Source organism: Maylandia zebra, linkage group LG14 (genome assembly GCF_041146795.1).
Source record: "Maylandia zebra isolate NMK-2024a linkage group LG14, Mzebra_GT3a, whole genome shotgun sequence".
NCBI classification, from domain to species: Eukaryota; Metazoa; Chordata; class Actinopteri; order Cichliformes; family Cichlidae; genus Maylandia; species Maylandia zebra.
In genome coordinates, this window is record NC_135180.1 from 13232089 (window position 1) to 13250273 (window position 18185).

Here is an 18185-nt window from a genome sequence, read left to right on the forward strand (position 1 = left end):
GGACCGACGAGGGAAAGCAGTAGAGGTGGGAATCACCATACACCCCACGATACGATATTATCACAATACTTAACTCACGATACGATATTATTGAGATTTATTTATTTATTTATTTATTTTTATATATATATATTTTTGCAATATTCTGGGTATTGCAATACGATATTTTGTGATTTATCACATATTTTTTCCTACTGCAGATTTTTTCCATAAAGGTAAACTTTATCAATATTCATTTTATCTAATAATAAAGTCTCACACTCAGTCTTTCTCTCATGTCAGTCAGTTTTATTGCTGACAAAGTGAATGGTTTGTATAACAGTCTAGTAACCAACTTAACTGAACGTAACTATCTGGTACAATTATAGCTTAAAACAAAATATAATTTTACATTAAATAAAAAAGTTTTAAATTTAAATAAAATAAAACATTTCTTAAATTAAAATAAGTAAACTGTCCTGTTTGTTGCTGCCCTAAAAAGTTAAACACATTTGGACAGTGAAGCAATGTCAGCATTCTTGCTCAGAAAAAGGAGCTGATCAACATGCTCTGAAGTCAGAGTGCTCCGTTTTGCTGTGACGATGTCTCCAGCGGTTGAGAAGACTCTTTCAGCCGAGACACTAGTACCTGGGATACAAAGGTATCTTTTTGCCAGTGTGGCCAGGAAAGAATAGACTTCCTCATGGGATTTCCACCAGCTTAGTGGGTCTTCTGTGAGTGCCAGTGACGTGACCTCCTGGTATCTTTTCACCTCCTCCTCAGCTGTGGCAGATAATGATTTTGGTGGGGCTCCAACATCACCATAAGTCTGACCAAGCAAGTCTGTTAACCCACAAGACTTCCTCATCTTGGCTGGTATGAGAGGGGGTCTGAGATTTTGTTCAGTCTCGTCAGGTTTCTCATGATGTTCATGGGCTTCTGGCTCACAGATGGGCTGCTGCCTCTTTTCTTCCTGTAGAAAACCCACACACATACAGAGAGAGGAAGAAAATAAATATTTCATATCTTTTAGTATGCAGTAATATGTTAGCAAATTATAATTAATGTATTTAATTGTTAAATAGAATATTACCAATATGACAAAAATATCACTGATCTACTAATATTGTAAGTAAGTTATTTAAATTATAACACCAGAATGTTTGCTTACCTGAAGGGTTATAGCCTCAGCAACCACTCTGGCACAGGTTTCCTGTCTTTCCTCCAGTGACAGGAACGGCAGGGTTTTAAAGCGTGGGTCGAGAGCTGATGCTGTGTAGAGGGTGTTCCTCTCGACTGTGCTGGCATATCTCTTCTTAAGATCTTGACTGATACTTTGCTTGATGTTTCTGACCAGTGCTGTGTCACCAATGTTGTCTTGGGTGTCGTGCAACAGCTGTGCTAGCAGCCGTGCTACGAGAGACAGAGTAGGATTCTTTTCCTCAGACATCACAGTAGTCGCGACTTGCAATGACTTCAAGGCCCGGACAATTTCTTCAGTGTTCCCAATATCTGTCTCGTTTAGAGTAAAGATATCTGTGCTACTCTTTCTGACTTCGGGAGACAGCAGCGCTGCACAAATCGCAGGTTGTTGTTCAAGGAAACGCTGGAGCATGTCATAAGCACTGTTCCATCTCGTGCAGATGTCGGTCTTGAGCTTGTGAGTCGGGAGCTGTAACATTTTCTGTTTTTGCTCCAGAGCGTGGTTTGCCACTGTGCTTCTATTGAAAAACCCAGTTATGCGCCGCACTCTTCCCAAGACCCTGGCTACTGCAGGCAGGTTTAAGGCTCGTTGTGATGCCAGATTGAGGGTATGGGCGAAACACTTCACATGCAGGTATTCCGCTAGCTGAGTGGCAATTGTCATATTAGAAGCATTGTCGGTGACAACCACCAGATTTTTGTCGGCAATCCCCCATTCCTGTGCTGCATTTTACAGGAGATTTGCAATGTTCGCTCCGGTGTGACTTTCATGTAATGTTCGAGTTTGGAGAACGTAAGACAGCAGTTGCCAGTCCGCTGTGAGATAATGAGCTGTTATAGTCACATATGAATCCACAGCCCGCGAGGTCCATGCGTCGCAAGTTAATGCAACCCTTTCTGCTGTGCTCAAACTTTCCTCAACTTTACGCTTCACATCTATGTAGAGATTGGGTACGGCTGTGTCCGCGAAAAAACGTCGTGATGGTATCACATACCTGGGTTCCAGCGTCTTGATCATGTAAGAAAAGCCCTCGTTTTCCACAATGTTGTAAGGACGCAGGTCTTTGCAGATGAAGTACATGATAGATTGTGTTATTTTCTTAGCTCGCTCTGAATTGGGAGATAGCTTTGCTAAGCTAAGAGTGTCCAGCGTTGGTTGATTTTTCAGTGGAGCTGATTCAGAGCTAGCTTTCCCGTCCGCGGTTAATGCTATTTTTGGATGGTGCCGTGTAAGATGGGCCCTCATGTTCGTAGTATTCCCAGAGTACTTTATTTTCATACGACACACCTTGCAAATCCCGTGTGTCATATCCATCTCATTTGTTCCATCCTTGTTAAAAAATCCAAAGTACGTCCAAACATTTGATTTAAACGCAGATGGTGCTTTCCTGATCTCTTTTTCTTCCTCCATCTTTGTTTGATCTATTTTCCCATGTGCTGACCTAACCTCCGCTGACCTCACTAGAGAAAAAGCTCAACTGCACCATCTGGTGGACTGGAAGTTTTTGGAACAAAATATCGATATCTGCTGTCCCTGTATCGATACATTATTAGCAAACAAAATATCACGATACTACGCAGTATCGATTTTTTCCCCCACCTCTAGAAAGCAGGTCCTCAAACTGGCTGACGGTGATATCTCTGGAATCGGCCGTCATCCAGGCGCAGCTCCTGGAGCAAATGGTGAAACTCACCAAACTGCTCATGCCTCTGGAGGACCTGATGGACCCAGGTATGGCAAGGACGTCTTTTACGCCGCTGCTCTGCTCTCCACAGTACATAGAGAAGGGACACTCTCTCTTGAAGCGCTAGCTCGACAGCTGCCATCTTGCAAGGATACCGGTCTGGCACAACTTCCTCCCACATTCCTCCCACATTTCCGGTTCACGCACGTCAAAATATGATATTTTGACCCGCAATGGATTTTTCTTGGACACGCGTTGAGACGCGAATGTGCACGCGTCAAATTAGGGGGCGTTTGGGGCGTTTTGTTCGCGTCCATCGCGTGAACACACCGTTAGTCCATGGGGCCCGGCCGGGCACAGCCCGAAGAGGAGACATGGGCCTATCCTCCCACAGACCCACCACCCGCAGGAGGCGCCATAGGGGTCGGGTGCATTGTGTGCCGGGTGGCGGCCAGGAGCAGAGGCCCTGGCGGACTGATCCCCGGCTGCCAAGACTGGCAATAGGGACATGGAATGTCACCTCTCTGGTGGGGAAGGAGCCTGAGTTAGTGCGTGAGGTTGAGAGGTACCAGCTAGATATAGTCGGGCTCACCTCTACGCATGGCTTGGGCTCTGGAACCAGTGTCCTGGAGAGGGGCTGGACTCTGTCTCAGTCTGGAGTTGCCCCTGGTGAGAGGTGGCGGGCTTCTAATATCCCCTCGGCTTGCTGCCGGTACGTTGGGGTTTTTCCCGGTGGATGAGAGGGCTTGTTCCCTGCGCCTTAGGGTCGGGGAATGGGTCCTGACTGTCATCTGCGCTTATGCGCCGAATGGCAGTTCAGAGCACCCAGCCTTCTTAGAGTCCCTTCAATGCTCACGTGTGTAACGACAGCGAGACCTGGAGGGGTGTGATTGGGAGGAATGGCCTCCCTGATCTGAACCCGAGCAGTGTTTTGTTATTGGACTTCTGTGCAAATCACAGTTTGGCCATAACGAACACCTTGTTCGAACATAAGAGTGTCCATAAGTGCACGTGGCACCAGGATGCTCTAGGCCGTAGGTCGATGATCGATTTTGTAATCGTATCACCAGACCTGCGACCATATGTTCTGGACAATCGGGTAAAGACAGGGGCTGAGCTGTCAACTTATCATCACCTGGTGGTGAGTTGGACCAGGTGGCGGGGGAGGACGCTGGACAGACTCGGTGCACCTAAACGCGTAGTGAGGGTGTGCTGGGAACATCTAGCAGAGGCCCCAGTCCGCGTGATCTTCAACGCACACCTCCGGCAGAGCTTCAACAGCATTCCGAGGGAGACTGGGGAAATTGAGTCCGAATGGACCATGTTCAGCGTCTCCATTGCCGAAGCTGCTGCATTGAGCTGCGGCCGCAAGGTGGTTGGTGCCTGCCGTGGTGGTAATCCCCGAACCAAAAGGTGGACACCAGAGGTGAAGGGAGCCACTAGGCTGAAGAAGGAGTCCTATCGGGCTTGGTTAGCCTGTGGGACTCCGGAGGCAGCCGACAGGTATCAACAGGCCAAGCGGAATGCGGCTCGGACAGTGGCTGAAGCAAAAACTCGGGTGTGGGAGGAGTTCGGAGAGGCCATGGAAAAAGACTTTTGGACTGCCTCGAAGAGATTCTGGCAAACCTTCAGATGTCTCAGGAGGGGAAAGCGGTGCTCTACCTGCACTGTGTATAGTGCTGGCGGAGCGCTGCTGACGTCGACTGAGAAAATTGTCAGGCGGTGGAAGGAATACTTCGAGGACCTCCTTAATCCCACTGACACGTCTTCCGAGGAGGAAGCAGAGTCTGGGGATGAGGGGAATGACCCGCCAATTTCCAGGGGCGAGGTCACTGAGGCAGTTAAACAACTCCTTGGTGGCAGAGCCCCTGGTGTTGATGAGGTCCGCCCCGAGTTCCTGAAGGCTCTGGACGTTGTAGGGCTGTTCTGGTTGACATGCCTCTGCAATGTTGCGTGGAGATCAGGGGCAGTACCTGTGGACTGGCAGACCGGGGTGGTGGTCCCCATCTTTAAGAAAGGGGACCGGAGGGTGTGTTCCAACTACAGGGGGATCACACTCCTCAGCCTCCCTGGGAAAGTCTATGCCAGGGTGCTGGAAAGGAGAGCTGGAGGAGGTGGCTGGGGAGAGGGAGGTCTGGGCCTCTTTGCTTAGGCTGCTGCCCCCGCGAGACAAAGCGGATGAAGATGGATGGATGGATGGATGACTGTTTTGTCAGTTCAATACAGAGGAAAGGATGACAATATTAGTTTAGAGTTAGCTTACTGGTTCATTGCCACACAAATCTATTGCAGTCTTAGAGTATGTGCTGAATCTCTCATAATTATAAGGACTTTGTCACCGCAGGTTTCAGATCGCCTCTAACCTCTCCATGGAGTGCTATGCTCTGACTTTTGGGATCAACACTTTTGTAGCCCTCTCACTGCAGACCATCATTACAGAAGAGGTGGGTCGAGTATCCAAAAATTGTACTCAAGTAAGAGTAGCATTACTTTAAAATATTATTACTCAAGTAAAAGTGAAAAGTCCATTCATCCATCCATCATCTTCATCCGCTTTATCCGAGGCCGGGTCGCGGGGGCAGCAGCCTAAGCAAAGAGGCCCAGACCTCCCTCTCCCCAGCCACCTCCTCCAGCTTATCCGGGGGAACACCAAGGCGTTCCCAGGCCAGCCGAGAGATATAATCTCTCCAGCGTATCCTGGGTCTGCCCCAGGGCCTCCTCCCGGTGGGACATGCCTGGAACACCTCACCCAGGAGGCGCCCAGGGGGAATCCTTGTCAGATGCCCGAACCACCTCAGCTGGCTCCTTTCGATGTGGAGCAGCAGCTGCTCTACTCTGAGCCCCTCCCGGATGGCCGAACCTCTCACCCTATCTCTAAGGGAGAGGCCAGCCGCCCTTCGGAGGAAGCTCATTTCTGCCGCTTGTATCCGCGATCTCGTTCTTTCGGTCACTACCCACAGCTCGTGGCCATAGGTGAGGGTAGGGACGTAGATCGACCGGTAAATTGAGAGCTTCGCTTTTACACTCAGCTCCCTCTTCACCACGACGGACCGGTGCAGCGTGCGCATTACTGCAGCCACAGCCCCAATCCGTCTGTCGATCTCCGGCTCCCTTCTCCCATCACTCGCGAACAAGACCCCGAGATACTTGAACTCGTCCACTTGGGGCAGGAACTCATCCCCGGCCCGGAGTGGGCACTCCACCCTTTTCCGGCTGAGAACCGTGGCCTCAGATTTAGAGGTGCTGATCCTCATTCCCGCTGCTTCACACTCGGCTGCGAACCGTTCCAGTGCAAGCTGGAGGCCCTCACCCGATGAAGCCAACAGAACCACATCATCTGCAAAAAGCAGAGATGAGATTCTGAGGCCACCAAAGCGAAAGCCCTCTGCCACTTGGCTGCGCCTAGAAATCCTGTCCATAAAAATTATGAACATAACCGGAGACAAAGGGCAGCCCTGTCGGAGCCGATCACCCACCGGGAACGAGTCCGACTTATTGCCGGCAATGCGAACCAAGCTCTTGCAGCGGTTGTATAGGGATCGAATGGCCCGTAGCAATGGGCCAGACACCCCATACTCCCTCAACACCTCCCACAGGACACCCCGAGGGACACGGTCGAATGCCTTCTCCAAGTCCACAAAACACATGTAGACTGGTTGGGCAAACTCCCATGCACCCTCAAGTATCCTGGAGAGGATAAAGAGCTGGTCCAGTGTTCCGCGACCAGGACGAAAACCGCATTGTTCCTCCTGTATCCGAGGTTCGACTAGCGGACGAACTCTCCTTTCCAGCACCCTGGCATAGACTTTCCCAGGGAGGCTGAGGAGTGCGATCCCCCTGTAGTTGGAACACACCCTCCGGTCCCCCTTCTTAAAGATGGGGACCCCCATCTTGAAAAGTAGTCGTCAAAAAAGTTACTCAAGTAAGAGTAAAAAGGTGTTTGGCGAAAAGACTACTCAAGAAGCGAGTAACTGTTTAAAATGTCCGATTTATTTTATAAATAAATGCTATTAGAAAAACAAAAATAAATAAACATACAAATTTTAGTATGTTCAAAAGGAATATATGTAAAAACATCAACAAAATAAGGCACAACAATTCTAATTTCCAGATTTCAGTTTTTCACAACATAAAGCTTTTTTCACCAATATCTACAGTAAATAATATAAATATATAAACAGTGCAAACAATTTCCAGTGACAAGATATGCTGTAAACTTTATATTCATTTTTGCTCCAAATGGCACAGCAGCCTCAGAGAAAACATTAGAACGAGGCATCTTCATGTTCATACAAGGCAGCTCAGTTTTCCATAAATTGTATAAGTGTGCATTTATTTCTGCATATTTAGCAAAAATGTGCCATTTCTTCAGTCAGTGAGGTGATAGTTAAGCTTCAGCAGCAGTTTGCTCTCGAGGTTCTTTCTGTGAAGCTTTAACTGTTTAGCAGTGAATAGGAGTCCTGCATGACTAAGAAGTCCTTCACAAGCTCCAGATGCATGAAGAGCTGTATTGACTTTGATCGACAGCTTCTTGATGTGAGGAAAGCCATGCAATAGATCCACACCTCCAGTGAATGGACATGAAAGGTACCTCTCCAGCTCCCCTGCTTCTGGCTTTCCTGACCCCATGGATCCATCATCTTCGTCGAATAGGCCGCTGTTTGTGCTGGCCTCATGCAGCTCTGGGTCTAGGTGATGTCTGATGAAGTGGAGACCTGTGGAAAGATGTATGGTTTTCAAAAGAATTAGGTCTGGTCATTATAGTGCTGTATACACTGCCAAGCTGCGGATGTTTGTTTGGAGCTAGCCTCCAAAAGCTGGGCATACACTGTGCGATTTTTGGCCCATTTTGAGCCAATCTTTCAGTCGCGCAACCGTTTAGGGGATCGGCCCGAGTTTTGCCTTAATTGTGTGTCGTGCATCGTGTAGTATACATGGGGTAACGAAAAGCAGTTAAAACCTCACGACCAGCTCCCAATCATCAATCGTATGGTCACAAGATAATCAAACCTGTTTGAAATCCTGTCGCCCCTCAACGCAGCCTCTCACACTGCGCATACACAAACACAGAAATGAAAGTGAAAAGGTGGAGCAGCACGGCAGTGCAGCGTGTGATCTGGACACAAGAGATGGAGGCACAACTTGTAGAACTTTGGCAAGCTCATCTGAGCACGTAAGCGTAGAGCTGCCACCCAGGCAAAAGAAAAATAGAGCTATATCACGTTATAACGTTAAAGGTTTCTGCAATATACCTTTCACATTTGAACAATATAATATCACGTTCGTACAATATAATATTTATATTGTATGAACGTGATAATTATGTATATTGTAGTAACGTGATATTATATTGTTCAAACGTGAAAGGTATATTGTACTAACATGATAGTCTATTGTACAAACACGAAAAGTATATTGTTAGAACAATATACTTTTCATGTTATAACGTGATATAGCTCTATTTTTCTTTTGCCTGGGTGGCAGCTCTACGCTTACGTATCCGAGGCTTTTCAATGTGGCCTCACAAAATTATCACGACTACAACAACTATGAAAAGAGTTGGATGGACATTGCTGCTCAATCACAGCTAGGGTTGCCAACTCCCTGAAAAATAAATAAGGGTGTGGGGCCTCCCTGCTGCTGCGGAGTCGGGGTGGTCTGCCTCTCCCCACCGCAGGGAAAAGGGTAACACCACCTGGGTCTGGGTGCAATTCCCCCCTCCAGGGGCAAGGGTACCTAGACCCGGTTTGTAGAGTACGCTTGGGGAGTGTGATCGTGTGTACAGCGTCTCTTTATGTCTGTCTCCACGTTGGTTGAGTGTGGAGTGAGTGCATATGAGAGCATGAGGGTGGGAATGGATGTTTGTGTCTGTGTGTGCCTGTATGTCTGTGTCTATATGTCAGGTTGGGTATCAGACGCCACCTCTCTGGGGACACCTCAGGCCCTCCAAGGTTTGGAGGCCTATCTCCACCCACCACCACTTCCCCTGCCGGTGGCGGACTCCCTCAGGTGTCGGTGTGTTGGTGGTTCTTTGTGTCTGGGGGTGGGCGTCCGGGTACACACCGGCTCACTCCTTGGCGGCCGCTTGTCGGGGCCTGGGGCCTGGGGCTCGCTCGGGCCCCTTTGGAGGTGGGGTGCCCCCGGCCTCTCGGCCTGGGGCTCGGTCACTCAGGCACAGCTGGGGGCCGGCGGAGCTCACGGGCGCGTCACTGCAACTCCCCCTGACTTCTGCTCCGCGGCTGCTGGGCGAGCCCTCATCAGAATCAGAATCAGAATGGGTTTATTGCCAGATGTTGAGGTTTACAACATTAGGAATTTGCTGCGGTGCTTCAGTGCAAACAATAAGAATTAAAGTGCTATGTAGAAAGAAAGATATGTGCATGAGATATACATGTGATATATACATGAGAATAAGAATTATGAATGCTACGTAGAAAGATATATACATGAGTGCAGGTGGTGATCAGTGCCAGACATGAAATGATGCAGTGACACAGCGTAGGGTCATGTGTTAGTGGCGGGGACAGTCATGTGGTTATTGTTCATGTGTCCAACAGCAGAGGGGAAGAAACTGTTCTTGTGGCGAGAGGTTCTGGTGCGAATGGACCGGAGCCTCTTGCCTGAGGGGAGCAGGTCAAACAGACTGTGTCCAGGGTGAGAAGGGTCAGCTGAGATCCGGGCTGCACGCCGCAGTGTCCTGGAGGTGTACAGGTCCTGCAGAGATGGGAGTCTGCAGCCAATCACCTTCTCAGCAGAGCGCACAACACGCTGCAGTCTCTGTTTGTCCCTGATAGTGGCTCCAGCGTACCACACGGTGATGGAGGAGGTGAGGATGGACTCGATGATTGCAGTGTAGAATTGCATCATCGTCCGTGTTGGCAGGTTGAATTTCTTCAGCTGCCTCAGGAAGTACATCCTCTGCTGGGCTTTCTTGATGACGGAGGTGATGGTGGGCTCCCACTTCAGGTCCTGGGTGATGGTGGTACCCAGGAAGCGGAATGAGTCCACAGAGGTGATGGGGGTGTCAGTCAGGATGATGGGGGGGAGTGGGGCTGTGTGCTTCCTGAAGTCCACAATAATCTCCACTGTCTTCTGGGCATTCAGCACCAGGTTGTTGTGGCTGCACCAGGACACCAGACGTTCAACCTCCCTCCTGTAGGCAGACTCATCCCCGTCAGAGATGAGCCCAATGACGGTGGTGTCATCTGCGAACTTGATTAGCTTGACAGACTGGTGGGTGGAGGTGCAGCAGTTGGTGTACAGGGAGAAGAGCAGAGGAGAAAGAACACAGCCCTGAGGGGAGCCGGTGCTGATGGTCCGGGAGTCCGAGACATTCTTCCCCAGCCTCACGTGCTGCTTCCTGTCCGTCAGGAAGTCAGTGATCCACCGGCAGATGGGATCAGGCACATTCATCTGGGAAAGCTTGCCTCGGAGATGGTCTGGAAGGATGGTGATCTAGGACTCTCCTCAGCTCTTACTGGAACAGTGGCGCGGCTGCCCCTCTGTTGGTCTTCCATGGTCTCTTGTGTTCTGGGGGCCTCTGGATGTATGGAGTTTTGATCTCCTCCATACCCGCTTCACACCCTGGAGGACGGGGCTGTGGCCCCCCCACACTCCCTAGCAGATCATTACATGGAGAAACCTTTGGAATGCAAGCATGCTGATCCACACAGGTATGCACACATGGGTATTCACAGACGCGGACTAAAGCTTTCTTGGCTGCTGCCTCAAAGCACACTGTGCGCTGTCTATCTTGCGTGCTGCACAATATCGTTTATTATTTAGTAAATATTGATATCTATGACTAGCTAGTTTATTGTGATGGTGCTTTGTTTTCTCTATTATTATGTTACTCTTTGTTGTTTGCTGTCTCCTCTGTTTGTTTTTTTTGTTTGTTTGTTTTTTTTTCTCCATACAGGTGACCCAGGAGTTCTTTTTTTTTTTTCTCTCTCTCTTCCCCCCCCTTCTCACCGTCTCTTCTCCCCTTTGGTTTTCTTTCTTTCTCTCCCCCTCTTTCTCTCATTCATTCCCCCTGTCCTATTTATTAAAAAAAAAAAAAAAAAAAAAAATGACAAAGGATGAACTGAAGCTCTGCCATCACGTAATGTCGCATACTGCTGTTTCTGATGTCATTTAAAAAAAAAAAAAAAAAAAAAAAAAAAAAAAAAGAACAATATAATATCACGTTCGTACAATATAATATTTATATTGTATGAACGTGATAATTATGTATATTGTAGTAACGTGATATTATATTGTTCAAACGTGAAAGGTATATTGTACTAACATGATAGTCTATTGTACAAACACGAAAAGTATATTGTTAGAACAATATACTTTTCATGTTATAACGTGATATAGCTCTATTTTTCTTTTGCCTGGGTGGCAGCTCTACGCTTACGTATCCGAGGCTTTTCAATGTGGCCTCACAAAATTATCACGACTACAACAACTATGAAAAGAGTTGGATGGACATTGCTGCTCAATCACAGCTAGGGTTGCCAACTCCCTGAAAAATAAATAAGGGACACCTCGTGGCCAGGGCCGGGCAACCTAGTTGTCTTCACCCTTCCCAGTGTGGTAGCTCTTTTTTGTGTGTGTGAAATTATTTTTTAACCATTTGACTTGAATTTGATTTAAGCAGATGCATATTCTTTGTGATATGACCATATGGGAAACAAATGATCATTTAGCCATTTATTTTTAGCTCAAAATGACAACATTAACACAGTAAAACAGGTCTCTTTCTTAAACAGAAGCCTGTCATGCTTAACTTTTGAGAATAAAAGTAAATCTTTCTTTAAAAGAACTCTGTCCTGCTTAACTTAAAATTATATAAATTAATAGAAAGCAATAGAACGAAAAATATTCTTGTAACTGTGCACATTTAGTGCATTTAGTACAATTGGCTTCAGTTGAGGTATTATTTCAGCTTTTCTAATGCTAATCAGCTGCTCCTGTTTGTAAACCCACTTGTTCCCATGATTACGCATCATAACTCATCATCATTATTCATCTATGTATTATTTTTATGTATTAGTCATCTATTTGTTGTAATCATCTATCCTTGCAGTTGTTTATTACACAAAATAAATTATATTATCACACTTCTGGCCACATAGCGCTGATATTCACTGCACATGCCCATATTAACCTTAACCAGAGGGTTTAAAAAACAAACCAGTGTTTACATACCATATCTGCTTCTGCCGTGGCCTGGTGGACAAGAAATTGGTTAAGGGTTCCCTGAGCTTTCACGCCCCTCATGTTCTTCATGTGCCCACCATTAGAAGCATGCCTATGGAAAAAGTGCGCCGGCACACAGTGCGCTTTATAGGTGTTATGGTGACCTTTTCCAGCCAGGTGTTTCCCTTTTCCCATTCCTCCCTGTGCTTTTGCAGCCTTTTTTTCTTTCTCTGAGCGAACAAACATTGCTGCTCTAATGCTGGGCTTACACTGTGCGATTTCTGGCCCATTTTGAGACGATTTTTGAGTCGTGCGACCGATTTGGTGATCGGCCCAATTTTGGCCTTCATCGTGCATCGTGTAGTATACGTGGGGTAACGAGAAGCGATTAACACCTCGAGCAGCTCCCGATCATCAATCGCTCGTGAGCCGCTCACACTGCTCACGCGCAAACACGTAAACGTCGGTGAAAAAGACGGAGCAGCACGGCTGTGCAGCGTGTGATCTGGACACAAGCGATGGAGGCACAACTTGTAGAACTTCGGAAAGCTCATCCGAGCCTTTTCGATGTGGCATCACAAAATTATCACGACCACAACAACCGTGAAAATAGTTGTATTTACACTGCTGCTCATTCACAGCTGCCTGATCAATGTTTTTCATTAGCAATTTAGCAAAGTTGATGGTGGTGGTTTGTGTGTCTGTGTGAGTGAAAGACAGAGCGACAGATTTTCTGTTATAACCTTCATTTTATGGAGGCACAGTGTGCGCACTCGGGTCGCATCAGAGCATCGGGTGGTATAGTGTGAGACCTGCATCGTGACCTACCAACTTCTAACCCCTGCGAGTCAATCGTGCAGTTTGAGCAGGAGCTGAATAACGCGACTGAAAAAATCACACAGTGTCTGCCCAGCTTTAGGTGTACTGTCGTCCGAGACCGCAGTGTCGGCGTTTGTTTCCCTGTTGGCCATGCTTCTTGTTGTGGTCATCTGTTGTCTTCCGGTATTTTCTCCGCAAGCGACCTTTCCTCGACCAATGAGATGAGCGGTAATCTGAATTGTCATAAGTGTGCTGTCAGCTCATTGGTCACAAAGCAGGAGAGGGGCTGGGAGTTATGCTTTCAAACAAAGCGTTAATTCCATTAACATTTATAGACTACTTTTGATTCTCACTGTATTACGGGACAAAGTGCGTCCCTTATTAGCTCAACACGGGACGTGTGCTTTTGTTTCTAAATACGGGACGATTCCGTTTTTTAAGGGACGGTTGGCAACCCTAATCACAGCTGCCTGGTCAATGTTTTTCATTAGTAATTTAGCAAAGTTGATGGTGGTGGGGTGTGTGTGTGTCTGTGTGAGTGAGTGAAAGACACAAAGAGGGAGAGCGAGAGACAGATTTTGTATGATAAGCTTCATGTTATGGACGCACAGTTTGAGCACTCAGGTCACATCAGAGCATCAGGCCGTATAGTGTGAGACCCTGCATCGTGACCTATGAACTTCTAACCCCTGCGATTTAATTGTACAGTTTGAGCTGGAGCGGAATAACGTGACTGAAAAAAATTGCACAGTGTTTGCCCAGCTTAACGCAAACTGTTTAAACTAAACAAGCTGCTTGTTAATTTTGGTTGAACCAACGACTGTATAGGCGTTGGCTGAATAGCAGTGGTGTTCACCTTGGGGTGTCGGTCAGAACACACAGGACGCACAGATAAAGGTTATACCGTCTTTACTGTGATTCCTCATCTTAACAGCACAGTAGAGCAACACAGTAATGCAACCGCAGGCTTACAGAGTGGTGAGGGGTGTGGGTGTGGTCTGTGAACAAAACATATTCAGAATACTGAATGTAATAAATATCTAAGTCATGAATTATGATTCATTAGCTTTCTTCAAATCTAACCAGAACTACAAATGGGAATTCCTATATGAACATCTACATGCACAAGTTTCATACACTACTCCCAAACCCTTACAGTACATGACACTGACTGCCAATACACCCAACAACAATATATCACAAAACACCAAATGGGTTTAGCTTACAGCTAGCAAGTATGTAGCATAACAAGTACCATTAGTAGCATGAACTAGCCACATAGCGAACAGGTCAATACACATTGCACTCCTACATCCACTAAATGTCCAAATGGCATAAAAGACTAAAACTGTCCTTTCCAGGCAGGGCTCCACGTCTACTCACAGTTCTTTAGCGACGCACACGACTCACACCGTGTGTAGACATCCCCTGCTGAGTCAGTCTGCCAGGTGGCTTTTGCCCTGTGTTAGCTCAAATAAACTCTGATCACTGGAACATGTGCTCAATATTGCAGCTGTGCTCTCTCGCCACAAGGGGGCTCCCCCACACAGCTGACAGCCTTTCCAGCATAGCCGCCCCCCAATTTGCGGTGCAAATTGACTCCATGGAAAGGCTGTCTATACAGACGAGGGATCCCCCACCTGGTCATCCTCATCCTTGATCGCCGGAAGCACAATCAGACATACTATAGGCCGGGTGTATGTTCTGTCACGTATCTTCACCTCTGCCGTTCGGGTGTGGCCATCAGAGCCAGTAAGAATCCTCGTAACTCTCCCAATCTGCCATGATGCTCTGGGTAGCTGTGGATCCACCAGCAGAACAACCGCTCCCTCTTTTATGTCCTCCATGGGTCTCTGCCACTTCATCCGAGTTGGGAGATTAGGCAAATAGTGTCTGATGATCGGTCGTTGTGTCCTTGGGCAAGACACTTCACCTACCGCCTACTGGTGATGGCCAGAGGGGCCGATGGCGTGATATGGCAGCCTCGCCTCTGTCAGTCTGCCCCCGGGCAGCTGTGGCTACAACTGTAGCTTGCCTTCACCAGTGTATGAATGTGAGAGTGAATGAATAGTGGTATTGTAAAGCGCTTTGAGGGTAGGGCTGCACGATTTTGCATAAAATGAGAATCACGATTTTTTGGCTTAGAATTGAGATCACGATTCTCTCACGATTTTCTTTTCCAGTATAAATATTTATTGCACTTATTAACTGCACATCAACTTCGTAACAGTTGAAACTGAACATAAAAATAATAAATAAACATAAAAACAACAAATGTCTCACGTTTTGTTGTTGCCGCAAAATGTTGTACTGCTTGAAATTCCGCCTCCACCGTTGCTCGACACTGCGTGTATAGAGCAGGTAGTGCAACAATAGAAAAATAGTTGCGGGACGGCACTGTGTAGCGTTTGTCTAGGGTGTTGATCATTTTCCTAAATCCCTCGTTTTGCACAGTGTTGATGGGAGTCATATCTTTGGTCAGGTGATAAGTAATAGCCTCTAATTTCTTTGTGCCTGCGGGAGTTCGACGTGTATAGGGAAGCGCTGTATAAGGTTCCCGTTATTGATGTTTGGGTGGTTGACCGGGACGGATTTTCTCCTGTCACTTTCTCGTCATCCCTGACGTGCTCTCCGTTGTTTTTTCCCTGCTAATTTTAGCATCACACGGCACAGCTTCTGTATCACGTAGTATAAGGCTCCGCCCTTGTCATTTGTTGAGCAGGAAGAGTGAGCGCTTGTTTTCATGCAGAGTACGTCCCGGATCAAAATGCGGTACAGTCGTCGTCGTCGTCTTTTTTTTTTTTTTTTTATCGTTGTCATTTGGAAATGAGATCGCTCATAAGTATGAATCGAGATCGCGATTTTCTAACGATTAATCATGCAGCCCTATTTGAGGGGTCCCAAAAAGCGCTATATAAAATGCAATCCATTATTATTATTATTAATCTGTCCACCAGGATTTGCGAATGTCTCCATCTTCGCCTCCCTAGCGCTTCTTCTTCGGGATACACTACCTGAGGTAGGGAGCTGTCAGGCCGCCCCATGAGCAAGTAGTTAGGGATCACTGGATCGATGTCAGCCACATCCGCAGAAACATAACCTAGGGGTTTGGCATTCAGGATACCCTAGATTTCTGTAAGAACGGTCCTGAGTACTTCCTCACTCATGGTCTGAGAGCCAACAGGTGTATAAGGCGTTTTTGATAGAGCGGATTTCTCTTTCCCAAGTGCTTCCAAAGTGGGGTGCTGCAGGTGGGTTGAAGCGGAAACATACCTGCTGCATAGCCAGTTTCTGCTGGAGGTCTGGACACATGCTGGAGAATGCCTGCTGGAACTCCTTTTCCCCTCCTTTGAAGTTTGTCCCCTGATCCGAGTAAACTTCTGCCGGTTTCCCTCTTCTCACGATGAACCTTCGGAAGGCCATCAAAAAGGAATCCGTGTCGACAGATGTCAGAAGGTCTATATTGTTACATCCCCTGGCTAGTCTAGGGGGTTGAAGGGACGAACATAAAGGTGGATAGAGAAGGAGGAGCCAAGATGGTAATTTTAGAAGGTTTATTTAATACTGGTGATGGGATCAGACTGAGGTATAACGTCAGGGAGAGCCAAGGCCAACATAACAAACAAAACATCCCTGATGTTGAAATAAAAGAAACTTACCTAACTCCAAAGAAACAAAATATACAACCTATAACCATAACCGACCTAACAACACATAAACAGGAGAAAACAGGGTGTCAAAACAAAAGGCAGCTCTCCCCTACAAGCAGTCTGAACATGAAACAACAATGCTCACACAAAATACAAAGGCATGCAAGCCTGCACAAGTATGGCAACCAACATGGCCAGAGGGCCCAGAAGCACAGCTCCACAGGCCTTAAATAGTGCTCTGCTGTTTACCAATTAGCCGGACTCTGCGCAACATCCAATCAGGACAGAGGAGGTGGAGCCTGGACAAAACAAAGGGTTAATAGGGAGAAGAGACATCCTCCTGGGGGATGTAACAATATGAACGGCCCGAGTAGTGAGGCACTTAAACAAAATGCCCCATTGCTTCTCCCTGTGTCTGCCTATTGTCAATGGAAAATTATACTTAGTAGTCAGTATAATCTTTTAATGATATAAGTTTGCATATGGTAGAATACTGCATGTTGACCGTTTGATGTCTTAGGCCATAGGTGTCAAACTCTGGCCCGCGGGCCAAATTTGGCCCGCAGCCTAATTACATTTGGCCCGCGAAGCCATACCAAATTACTATTAGAGCTTGCCCACTGGTATTATACAGCTAATATATATATTGTTTAGTACACTCAAAAAAATGAAACGTTGACTTTAATTAAAATTATTTTGTCAACAGGTTCCACGAAATTGAATTATGTTAGTTTAAAGCAAAAATCTTTAGTTCATCTAATTTAAAAAAACTACTTAAGATTAACAAGACATATTTAAGACTAACTAAATCAAGTTATGTTGTATGAACAAAGATGATATATTTTCAGGTTAGATAGTTTAGATTAGTTACTTCAACACATTTCTTATTTGTGGCAGTAAAATGTTAAATTTAAGTTAGATTAATTCAAATATTATATTTTCAGCCACCTTGTGCTTTATTAATTAGTTTTACATAAATCTATTTTGTCAACAGGTTCCACACAAATGAATTAAGTACATCCAACTTATTTTTTAAAATTTATTTTATTGCCAACACATTCAGTGAGCATTTGTGTAAACCCAGTCCAAAATAAAACACAACAGCTCATTAGGGTTAGTAATTAACAGTATGTAGACAGATGCAACATCAAGACTTTAAATTAAATGTCTGTATCTACCAGAAATAGAAGAGAAAAAAAAAACGCATTGAAGATCACATAACACATTGATAAGATGACACTTGAGTTATGCACATGTGATGCTAGTAAGGTCTGTGAGTGTTTTTTTCTTTTAGTGTCTAAAATGGATAGCAAAGTTGCTATTTGCAATGATTGCTTAGGGTCAGTCCAGTAACACAATGCCAATGAAGTGCTTTCCTTTAACAATGCAAAGTGAAGTGTCCACCTCAACAGCCACAATTTTAAAAAAATGTAACAACAACAACAACAACAACAACAAATAGTCCACTGATATTAGCAATCAAAGAAAATTACATCACCATCCCAAATAAAACTTTAACAAAACATGCCAACATTATGGTCTAACAATAAAACAGCTTGTCAGCGTTCAGTTTTTTTGCAACAGCACAGCAGTAACCATTTAACACTTGCCACTGTCAACATTTATTTTACTAGTGTTTGGGCAAAAAACTTCAGATGTAAAC